This window comes from Chiloscyllium punctatum, chromosome 27 (genome assembly GCF_047496795.1).
Source record: "Chiloscyllium punctatum isolate Juve2018m chromosome 27, sChiPun1.3, whole genome shotgun sequence".
In the NCBI taxonomy this organism is placed as follows: Eukaryota; Metazoa; Chordata; class Chondrichthyes; order Orectolobiformes; family Hemiscylliidae; genus Chiloscyllium; species Chiloscyllium punctatum.
The window spans coordinates 43413665-43425746 of NC_092765.1; positions in this window are offsets into that span (position 1 = coordinate 43413665).

The window sequence follows — 12082 nt, forward strand, 5'->3', positions numbered from 1 at the left end:
AGGTCATCTAACAAGCCAAGCAAAGTCAGCTTAATTTGAAATAAGATAAATTTCACTTTAAATGTTTGATACAATGATTTGCTTCTTGTAGTTTTGACCACCCGCCTCTTAAATAAATGTGGGGCCATGTGCAATCTCAGAGTCTTTCTAACTCAGCCTCCACAAAATGGAATCACTCACTTCCCTTTCAATCTTTTCAGATCTGGAGTGTCATTAACCTGTAGCTGTATTCCATATCACTAACAATATGCACATCTAAACATCCTTTCTCACTCAGATCAGAGCAGAACAATTTTTATGGCACAGAATCCCTTTTAAAACAGTCTGGGATTCTAGCAACACTGAAACAGTAGCAAAGAGTTTTTACCAGTTGACAATCCATTACCCTCCCGATCTTTCACTATTTGCTCTTTCTAAGTGTATAACACAAATCATAACACCAGCCCTGCTCTCTTCTCAGAGACCTGACTAGGATCCATTTGAAGATTGCTGAAGATAAAATTGTATCGTGTGTTAGTATTGTGCTTGGTTCTTCTGTACACAAATTCTCAGTGTGTTTTAAACTGTCAAACAGACAATATTTGTTGAACTAACCCAACTACAAATAGCTTTCTATTTACGACTTGCTTCTTGACTGTTCATGCTCTTGGTCACTTCACATTTTTTGGAACTCGACGATGCAATGATTATGAAATTGAGTAACCCTCTTTCAGAATATCCTCTCGCCCATTTTGTCCTTAAAGGGCCATCACATCAAACAAAATATTGCTTTCTGCCAGCACATGGGTCGTTTCACTCAGGTCAGGACATGTATTTGGAAAGTCAGTCAATTTTTATGGAAGAACAGTGTTCAGCCTAATGTCAATGTTACATTTTCTGATCATTTAATAGTCTGTCTGGTTTAGTTAAAAGTAATTGAAACCATTACCCCATTTCGTAGTAGGAATGAAATTAGCATTCAGAGAGATTGCACCATATATTCCATTGTCGATCTGCATATATTAACATTTAGAAGGAACTAGCTCCAACTACTAAAGCAAATTTAGCTTAATTGGCTCATGTGCAAAGTGTCTAAATCCCTACATGTTGGTATTTAGTAACGGAAGACATCTTCTGCTCTGACTCTAGAGGTGTTGAAATTATGTATGAGATATAGACAGAAATTGTCCTGTTAATGATAAAAGTCTCTCCATGCAATGCATGAACCTAAGCAAACATCTCAGCAGGAATGTGTACCATTGCCTGATGACTTAATGCCTCAGAATATTCTGGTAATTGTCAAAAGAATCCATAGGACATTCAATTAGTGAAGTCATCAGACTCTGATTTGGAGACTCAATGTGAAAATACAATGGAATTAGTGGAGTGTGAGACCATTTTAATCACCCCTTTGACAAGGACTAGTCACAAGTGCTAATTTAAATCAAACGCTGATGAAGCATGGTGGAATGATTCAAATCAAATCTCAATTAAAATATTCCTTCTGAACTTTAAAAGACCTGCATTCAGTTTGAAATAAAATGCTAATTAAAAATATGTTTCAATCTAAATAATTAATAGAAAATTAATTAGAAGTGTAATAGTAAAATTCTGAGCCAATTTGCAGCAGGAGACAGGGCTTCTGTTATACGGTTTAGTCAGATTGTTGGACGTTGTGATATGATTCTTGATTATGAAGGAGAACTCAATCCATTTGACCTTCTTTAACCCTTCTCTGCCTCAGATTTTGCTCAGTGGAGATGGAGCATTCATGCTGCCTATTACACCTACAGCTGCCCACAGATCTTTCATGGCTTTTTAAGCAGCAAAGTGTGGTCATTAAGAATCATTCGAGCTTGGACCCCACTTACAGAGGATTTGTGGTGTGTGTGAATAGGTCATACAATAGCAAATCTCTTCAACCAACTTTATTAAATAATCCTTATTGAGAGTGTAAAGTCTAAAATGGGAAAGTGTATATAATATTTAACACAATATAAAATCACTTAAAAAGACATAAAATAAACTGAGGGAACAAACAACACAAGAGATTGTGGTCCAAGAAATGGCCCAGACCAGAAAAATATTAAAATCTTCTAAAATCATTGACAACATTTCAAATTTGAAGAAAGGAAAATTCACTTTTGCAAAATTAAATCTTTAGTGCCCAAAAAGATTGTTTGATATAATTTAGATTTTAAGCATGGTTAAAAATTCACTTCCTCTGACATGGAAGGGATCACAGATTTCTTTTCCTTTTTGGACAATTGACTTGAATGGACGTCCAACACTAGTGTAGAACCTGGAGGGTTTTACAACTTGGAAAGTTGGAGTTGCGCAAGACTCAGTTGCCTTTGCAGCCGGGAGATTGGTACATTGTTAAGTCAGGGAGAAGCAACAGGAGTTGACTTAAGTAAAAATGCTTGATGACAAGCCTCAGATTTGTCAACTCTTACGTTACTGCAGGCTAGTGGGAGCAGTGCAGACAGAACCATCCAGAAAACATCTTTCTTCCTTCTCTAAGTGAAATGAGAAAACAATCTTCAAAGAAAGACTCTAATACAAAAAAAATGACCAAAGTCTACCTGATCAACTGTCAAGCTGAAGAATGAGGCGAAAGTGAGGACTGCAGATGCTGGAGATTAGAGTCAAGAGTGTTGTGCTGGAAAAACACAGCAGGTGAGTCAAAAGCCCTTAATCAGAATGAGGCTGTAAGCTGAGGCTGGGGCGAAGGTAGTTAGAGTGGGATAGGTAGATGGAGGTGGGGGTGTTGACGATAGGTCAGAGAGGAGGGTGGAGCGGTTAGTTGGGAAGGAAGATGGACAGGTAGGCCAGGTCATGAGGATGGTACTGAGTTGGAGGGTTGGATCTGGGATAAGGTGGGGGAGGGGAAATGAGGAAACTGGTGAAATCCACATTGATGCCCTGGGGTTGGAGGGTTCCGAGGTGGAAGATGAGGCGTTCATCTGTGAACCCAGTTCCAACCCTCCACCTCGGCACTGACCTCTTGACCTGTCCTATCTGTCCATCTTCCTTCCCACCTATCCACTCCCTGCTCCTCCCTCCCTTCTGAGTCCCATCCCCACCCCCCTCACATTTATCTCACCACCCACTTGGCTTTCAGCCTCATTCCTGATGAAGGGCTTTAGCCCGAAATATCGACTTTCCTGCTCCTCGGTTGCTGCCTGACCTGCTGTGCTTTTCCAGCACCACAGTCTTGAAGGTGAAGAATGACCAGAGCTTTACAGACAATAGCATATCATCATTGCTAAAATTAAATGAACCATGAGCAGGAATTCTCTACCTTATGTTAATCGTTTTTGACCTTCATGTTTTGTTTATGCTGTTAATACCTTTCCATTCATATGTGCACCAATGGTCTCTCATTCATGAATGACTAGAGTTTTAAAGGGATATAGTTTAAGTCACATAGTGGTAGGTTAGTAATCCTTCCTTTTTCTCTGCCACTTGTTGAAGAACACATTTGTTTACAATAAATAGTCATTTTCCTGTTAATGACAAACCTGATAGGAATTATCATTGTCTTAAAAAACAGTCAGTCAGCCAAAATGGTTATCTTGGTGCTTTAATTGGGCATTTATATATTTGTGATGGAACAATGAGACTAGATTATCAGTACACTTTTCCCAGTTAAGTGAGAACATAGGATTGATCTCTCTTGCATGTTTAGTGGGCATTAAATGAGCAAAGTCATACCCTTCATGTGTGCCAAGTTGGCTCAGGGTAAATTGAACAGTAGAACAAAGTTCAAGTCTCATTGTTCCTGCTGTACTGCCCATGTATGAGCAAAATCTTTTGTCACAATAGGACCTGCCAAAAATCTTCATTTGCCATCCAAATCCCACTGTTGTTTTAATATTTTAATGTGTTAGTAGCCAGTCTGAGGATTCTGGGTAGACCATTTAGGAGACCTTTCTTCACCCAAAGAGTGATAAGCCAGTGGAACTCATTACCACAGGAAGTAGTTGATGCCAAAACATTGAATGTATTCAAGAGGTGGCTAGATACAGCACTTGGGGGTGAATGAGATCCAAAGTTATGGGGAGAAAGCAGGATTAGCCTTTTGAGTTGGATGGTCAGCCATGATCATGATGAATGGCAGAGCAGGATCGAAGGGCTAAATGGCCTCCTCCTGCTCCTATCTTCTATGTTTCTAAAGTAATTTGGTAAGTCACTCAGTATTAAACATTTAGCCAATGTGAGCAGCTTTTGCCAGTGTTGCCTCCATCATTAAACACAAAGTTTCGCTTATCTTGGTTTTACATAGAGTTATCCCTTGATGTTATACATTATCGATTCCCTCTGTAGTGTTTGGCAAAGGTGCACAGGTCAGAGGTGACAGACTCACCAGCCCCATGCACTGATTGACAGCACTATTTACCAATGATTGCCACCACAATAGGGGTACCTGATGTCAGCAGATAAAGCAGTGCTACTTCTTGATAACGTCATAGCACACTTCTCACCTTGTCATGGCATACCAATTAAAAATCACTGTGCTGCAGACAAAAGAGGACTTTGTTTGTCTTCTCCAGGACAAATAAGCACCCTGGATCAGCACTCATTCCACATCCTTCCACAATCATTCCCTTCCCCATCAAGGCACAGTAACAACAGTGTATACTATCTACAAAATGCTCTGCAGTAACTCACTAAGGTTCCTCCAAGGGCACCTTCCAAACGCCTCATACTACCTAGAAGGACATAGACAGCAAATACAGGAAACACCACCACCTGTACCATCCCCTCCTTCATGATTTGGAAATATATAATCTCTCCATCACTAACACTGAACCTCCATTCTTAACAGCACCACAACAGTAGCAGTGGCTCAGAGAGACAGTTCATCATCACCTTCACCAGAGCAACAGGGATGGGCAGTAAATATTGGCTTATATCACATGAATGTGTGAAGAAAAGGTTTTATCACTTCATGATTTTTTTTTTGAGTATTTCTTGGATTCAACTGCACAGCCAGAATAATTTTGACTGAATTGCAAAGCCACCATACGTAATGGCAGGAATGCTAGCTAACATGTCAAACTTATGCTGTCAGGAACCTAAAATTATCAAGCTGGTTGGGTTATGTTTTAATCTTCTAAATATGTTCGCAGTTGCCAGATGCTCCAGGGAGTGTGCAATCCAAAAAACTCTAACTGCTTGCAGTGCAATGGGTAATTGTCACGTACCTGACAGAGAAGGTCACCAAACTGAGGACATTAATATTAATATATTCCAGATAATGCTGGAAATGGATCTGGGAATTATTTTGAGGGCAGGTAAAATGAGAGCCTTAAGAAGCTGCAGTGAGTAACTGTTTGCAATCCAAGTCTCCAAAGTAAAGTGTTGATCTCAGGAGAGAGAAAGGAAATTGTTTTAAAAAGAGATTCTTGCTTGTGTTCAGCACATGGAAGTCCAACATCTTTTCCCATCCCTTGTTACCCTTGTTGCTTATTTGCACATTTCTGAGTGCAGTTCAGAGTCAACCATTTCAGTATAGGCTGAGAGTCACAGTAGGGTTAGATCAGGGAAGGTCAACAGTGTTCTTTCCTTAAAAGACATTAGCAAGACAGGTGAGGTCAATGACAATCCAACAGTTTCATTTTGCTGAGACCAGACTTGTTTTGCTTAAAACTGAATTCAAATTCCCAACCTACATGAATTTTGAACACATGGAGTTGATATTTCACCCATTTGAACTAAATTGGGAGTACCTTAGAAATGGTGATTCTGGGCTTTTTGGTCTCATTCCTGCTTTTGGCTATTTTCATCATAGTGGGACAAGGGAATGTGGAGCCTGCCTGCAGACTGCACCCTCAGAGAGATGGGCAGTATAATTCTCATCCGAAACAATTCTTATGGATCATAGCAATTTCAGTAAAAGTATGTGACCTCTTTGAAGAGTTGTGCATCACAGGGAAACCTTCATCTCAAGTGGGGAAACAAAGGCAAACAGACTCTGATTCATAGAAATCATTTCCATCCCATTCCTTTGAATGCAAAAACACATTTTCACTGTTTCAATTGTCAGATGCTGCATTATAAACTAAGTATGTTGCCACCCTGGTCATCGATAACACAGGTCTGACCTGCAAAGGTAAATGGACTATTACATTCACCTATAGCATCTTAATATTGAGATGCAGGAGAGTGCTTTCCCATTTGAATCCAAAACCCTTTAAGAGTGAAAACAATTTTCAGCAGATTTCAGTAAAAGAAAATGAACAGACATGTGCTATAGCAATGCACTGATCGACAGGCCATCAGGTTTGGCTGAGAAAAAATGTCTGGTGTTTTAATTTTGATAACTGTCATTGCATATTTTTGCAAGAGTTATGATAACAGCTAAGCCTATTATAAATGCGTGGCTGAGTTTCAAAAACTTTTTGACAATTCTTCTCAGTCGGGGTCAGTGTGCAAATTTTTATCAGCAGTTTAAAGAGGATATCAAAGGATTAACTATTTTTGATGCATCTAGTGAAGTAGATATAATTTTAAACAGATTTGACCATTTGAGGTGATTTATAACTTTCTTTCCTGAAGGAGTTTTTTTTCAGTGAACTGTAAATTGCATGAAGTTGGAAGTTCATTTTTTTAACATTCATTGTGAAGACATCCTGAGGTAATATATGATAAATGGATGGCATAGAAGGGGCACGGGGTGGATATGGGTGATATGAGGAAGCATATAGAGGGCATGTGTGGTCTGAGGGTGGGTAAAGATTCATCTTTAAAACTGAACTAGTGTCTCAGTAAACAGGAGGGTGTTTCTAAACTACTGACCTCACTATATATCTACCTCTTTTCCTGCCACAGACATGTCTTCAAAGGCAATGGGCTCAATTCCACCCTTCCTTCCCCTTCAAAAAAACATGAAAATATGTGAGGTGGGGTCCTTTCAAAAAGAGACAGTTCTGCCAAGTCAAGAATTTTCCCAATTCAACCTTCCAGTATCTTTCATGAAAATTCAGTGTACATTCTCTGGGTTATTAGCAGAAATATTTACACTATTAGTTAAGCTGAAAATGTGTTGCTGGAAAAGCACAGCAGGTCAGGCAGCATCCAAGGAACAGGAGAATCGACGTTTCGGGCATTAGCCCTTCTTCAGGAATAGTTAAGCGCCAAGGCCACTAAGTCCCCACGTTTGATAAAGATGGGTTTGATTTGCCCCATCACTTGTTTCTTTCTTCGAAAATATATTGATTGCATATTTTGTTCAGCCGTTTTGCAGTGCACGATTTGGGGTATTGCAATATTTCAGGTTTAAAGCCTTCTCATTGACTTACATAGAACAGTGCAGCGCAGGAACAGTCTTTCTGCTCACATGTCTGTGCTGACCATGATATTGTTCGAAACAAATCCCGTCTACCTGCACATAATCTGTATCCCTCTATTCCCGACCTGTACATGTGATTATCTAAGTGCCTCTTAAACTTTGCTAACATATCTACTTCTATTAGTTCCCCTTGCAGTGTGTTCCCAGCACCTGTCACTGCCTGGGTAAAATAAAAAAGCAACACTGAAATGAAAAGGAACTGCTTATTCTGCTGAAACCTGGGACCTTTAGATCTTCAGCCTAACACTCTCCCATTTGAGGTATTTTGGCTGATTTGTTATTGTAATGGGTATTCATTGCAATAATGGTGGAATTACATCACACAAATGTGCAGAATATATATAAGAATTAACATTAAACTAAATTGTGCCTGAGTGTTGTTGGACTGGAAAAAAGAAAAAGATGGGAGGTAGTTTAATCCTTCAAAATAAGGCACAGCAACACAGCACAGTGGGTAACCCAGTCCCCTCATTCCTTTCTGGAACTGTTACAATCAGTATACATTTGTGGAAACTCAATTTTTTTCATGACAAGAGCATTAATTTTTCATTCTTACAAACATTCTCTGCAAAACATGAGGCTCCACTCCAGTAACAGGAATCGTTCACACACAGAATGCTGGAGAAACTCAGCAGGTACAGCGTCAGTGGAGAGAGAGAACTAGAGTTAACGTTTCAACACCAGTTCTTCATAACTGAGAGAAGCCGAGGCCCAGTGGAAAGGGCATGATAATAGTACAGAAAAAGAATAAGAGATGTAACATGGTTATAAAAGAAGAATAGCCAGTTTATCAGATGGTGATTATGCTTCTGGATGGATGGGCAGTAACATTTCATAGGTTTCTTTCTCCTCATTTACCTGCCCACCACTGACTTTGCCACAAATGGATGGGCTATGAGAGAAATCTCAGAGAGCCCACCCACTCTCATATCATTTGTAGCCCTTACAGCCACTTCTAATTCACCTGAAGTTTCTCAACCTGAGGGAAGAGATTGGGACAGTTGGTGAGAGTGGTAGATCTCATAGGAAAAACCAGTCACAGGTGGGATCATAGTGCCAGATCAGCAGTGAGTTTTACAGTGTCTTTACCAGTGGCTGTAAATCTTGCCTAATTTTTCCAAGACATTTACCAGCATCAGAGACCTGTTATTTTCCTTTCAACAATATTTGAATTTATACAAGGTCTTTCACAACCTCAGGATGTTCCAATTTGCTCCATGTCACGAGAAATAGGAGCAGGACTAGGCCAGTCAATCCTTTTGAGCAAATTCCGTTCTTCAATGAGGACATGATCACGGTCTCAACTCTACTCTCCGTAAATGTTGACTCTTTTGTCAATAAAGATCTATCTCACTCAGCCTTGAATAAATTTAATAACCCAGCATCTATTACCTTCTGAGGAAGAGAGTTCTGCATACTACAAACCTTTTGAGAGAAAAATATTTGCCTCATCCTTACTTTAAATCTGTGTCCCCTAGCTCTAGTATTCCCCAAAGTGGAAACATTTTCCTTGTATCCATCATCTGTTTTAATAAAGTTAAAAATCACACAACACCAGGTTATAGTCCAATAGGTTTAATTGGAAGCACACTAGCTTTCAGAGCGATGCTCCTTCATCAGGTGATTGTCTTACCTGTCTTCACCTGGTGTGACAATCACCTGATGAAGGAGCGTCGCTCCGAAAGCTAGTGTTCTTCCAATTAAACCTATTGGACTATAACCTGGTGTTGTGTGATTTTTAACTTTGTACACCCCAGTCCAACACTGGCATCTCCGAATCATGACTGTTTCAATAAGATCACCTCTCATTCTTTAAAATGTAGGAAATACAGAGGTCAATATGTGCTCCCACAACAAACAATGTGGTATCGACCAGGCAATCTGTTTGTTTTTATCTGATTCGGGAATAATAATTAATCAGATATCATGTAGAACTCTGGGGCTCTTCATCAAAACCTTATATACATCATGAGGGGCAGCCAGAGAGTTTTTGTTGGGCATCTTAATCATAAGGCAGCCCCTTCCATGGTTCAACACTTCTTCAATCAGTACTGACGTGCTCCGTAGTTCTCTATATAGTTAGCCTGTGTAATATATATCAGGAAGACTGGGTTCTTGCTGAGTCATGTTTAAACACAAACAATCTACTGCCATATCACAGATGTACACACGTAGTCAGGGCTTTGTGCTTACTGATGTTATTTCACATTCCACACCGGTAGCTGACTGAATACACAGAGTGTGCTGAAGGTGAGGGGATTGTTAGAACATCATAAAAATGTCTTAAAGGGTACAGGTCTGCAAGGTCTAGAATCCATGGCATAATAGAACATCTCCTGTTTTCCCTTTGAAGAATGGGAATGCATTTTTTGATAAACTTGTACAAGGATGCATTTAGCTCGGGAAACAGTGAGTCCCATTAGGGTCATAGAGGTAATCCTTATCCTTATCTGGATCAGGAAGAAATGGGTAAACTCCTCAATTAATTCTTTGCAGCTATCTTCACAATGGAAGAGGACCATGCAGGCCTAGCAATATTAGAAGAAATTAATATATTGAAGGAGGATAGGCCGATTTAGCAGCCATCAAAATAGGTATATCTTAGACCCAGATAAGGTGGATTGCAGGATGTTAAGGGAGGCAATATCAGGGAGGAGATATGAAGGGCTGTGGCAACAATTTTCAAATCCTATTTGACCACAGATGGGGTGCCAGGGGACTGAAGGACTGCTAACATTGTCTCATTATTAAAAAAAAAAAGAGGGAGGGATAGACCAAGAAATTACAGGCCAATTAATCTAATATTAGCCATAGGCAAGTTTTTAAAAAGAATTCTGAGTGATAGAATATATCTTATCTTGGAGAGACGCAGGTTAATCAGTAGTAGTTTGTAAGGATTTGTTAAGATGAGATCACGATTAACAAATTTGATTGAATTTTCTGAGGTAATATTGAGGGTTGATGAGGGTAATGCATTTGTGGAAGTCTAATGGATCTTAAAAAGCCCAATGAGATCCAAGAGAAAGAGATACATTGAATTCCAAATTGGCAGAGAACAAGCAGCAGATGATGATTGTAGAACAATCATTTGGTGACTGGAATTCTGTTTCCAATAGGGGCTCGGTGCTGGTGCCTTTACTGTTTGTGATTGATGTTAATGAATTAAACTTACATGTAAGGGATATGGTCAAGAAATTTGCAAATGTGGAGTGACAAATAGCACTGGGTAGTAACAGGAGGATGTCAAAGGATTGGTCAGCTGGGCAGAGCAGTGGCAAATGGAGTTCAACCTGGACAATTGTGAGGTCGTGCATATATCTGAGATCTCCTTACATATTTGCTTCTCAGCTTCCTGCTGACTACTGGGGGACATACAGTACAATCCCAATAAGGGGATCATCCCTTTGTTATTTCTCAGTTCCATCCAATAACTTCACTGGATGTGCTCCCGGGAATATCTTCCCCAACTACAGCCTTAATGTTTTCCTTACCCAAAACCACCACTCCACCTTCTTTCTTTCCCCCTTTCTATCTTTCCTACTGCATCTATGCCTTGGAACATTGAGCTGTCAGTCCTGTCCATCTCTGAGCCAAGTCTCTGTAATTGCTGCGATATCCTAGTCCCATGTTCCCAGCCATGCCCTGAGTTCATCCGCCTTACCTGTCAGGCCTCTTGCATTGAAATAAATACAGTTTAATTCATCAGTCTTACCCTGTTCTCTATCTTGCTTCTGCCTGCCTTACTCCTATTCTGTACTGTACCAGCCTTAGCTCTTTTCTCACTATCTGTTTGGGTCTCATCCTCCCCCTTACTAGTCTGGAGCCTCCTGAATTGCACTAGCAAATGTTTGGGGCTCTTTTTCTTTGAGGGGAATGCGAAAAGGAGGTTTGATTGAAGTTTCCAAAATCATGAAGAGGCTGAGCAGAGTAAATTGGAAGAAGTAGTTCTCTCCCTAAAGGGATCAAGAACAAGCAGGCACATACATAAGATAATTTGCGAAAGAAACAAATGTGATGTGAGAAAAAATATAGTTGGGTGAGTAGTTATCGTCTGGAATACACTGTCTAGAAATAATAAGGGTTATAGGGGAAAAGATAGCAGAATGGCACTGAATGATAATGTCCAATCAGTGATCCCATATAGAATGATGGACTGAATGGCCTCCACCTGCACCATAGCAATCTTGTGGCTTTGTAATGATGTGTATCTTCGACTGTTTCCAATTGCAACCGTTTGTCCAGAATCACGTGCTTGCTGATGCAGCTGGCCTGCTTCTTGTAAAGCATCAATGATTTATCTTTGGACTTGTCCAGAAATGTTTATCTGAAGGATTTGATAGCTGGAGAAGCAATGACCAGTTCCATAAGAACTTTAGCTAAGCTCGGTTCATTGAAATTACATTTCGACACCTCACATCGAACCAGCATGAACATTTCACCTCAGTGCTGTCAGTATGGCATGAACTCTATCCTGTGCATCCTGAAATTAACTAGAACTTTTTGTTGACCTTCTAAAAAATCTGAAAAAGTTAGAAGATTATTTTTTAACTATTTAATACCCAAAGCAATAAAAGTCTTAAAGGTGTGTTTATTTTTATCAGTCACATACAAACCTAGGAAATGAACATTGACTCTTTAGCATTTTTTGAATTCATTCACAGGATGAGGATATCACTGGAGAAAGCAGCATTTATTGCCCATCCCTAATTGCAGTTAAGAGAGTAGTTAAGAGTCAAACCTTTCTGT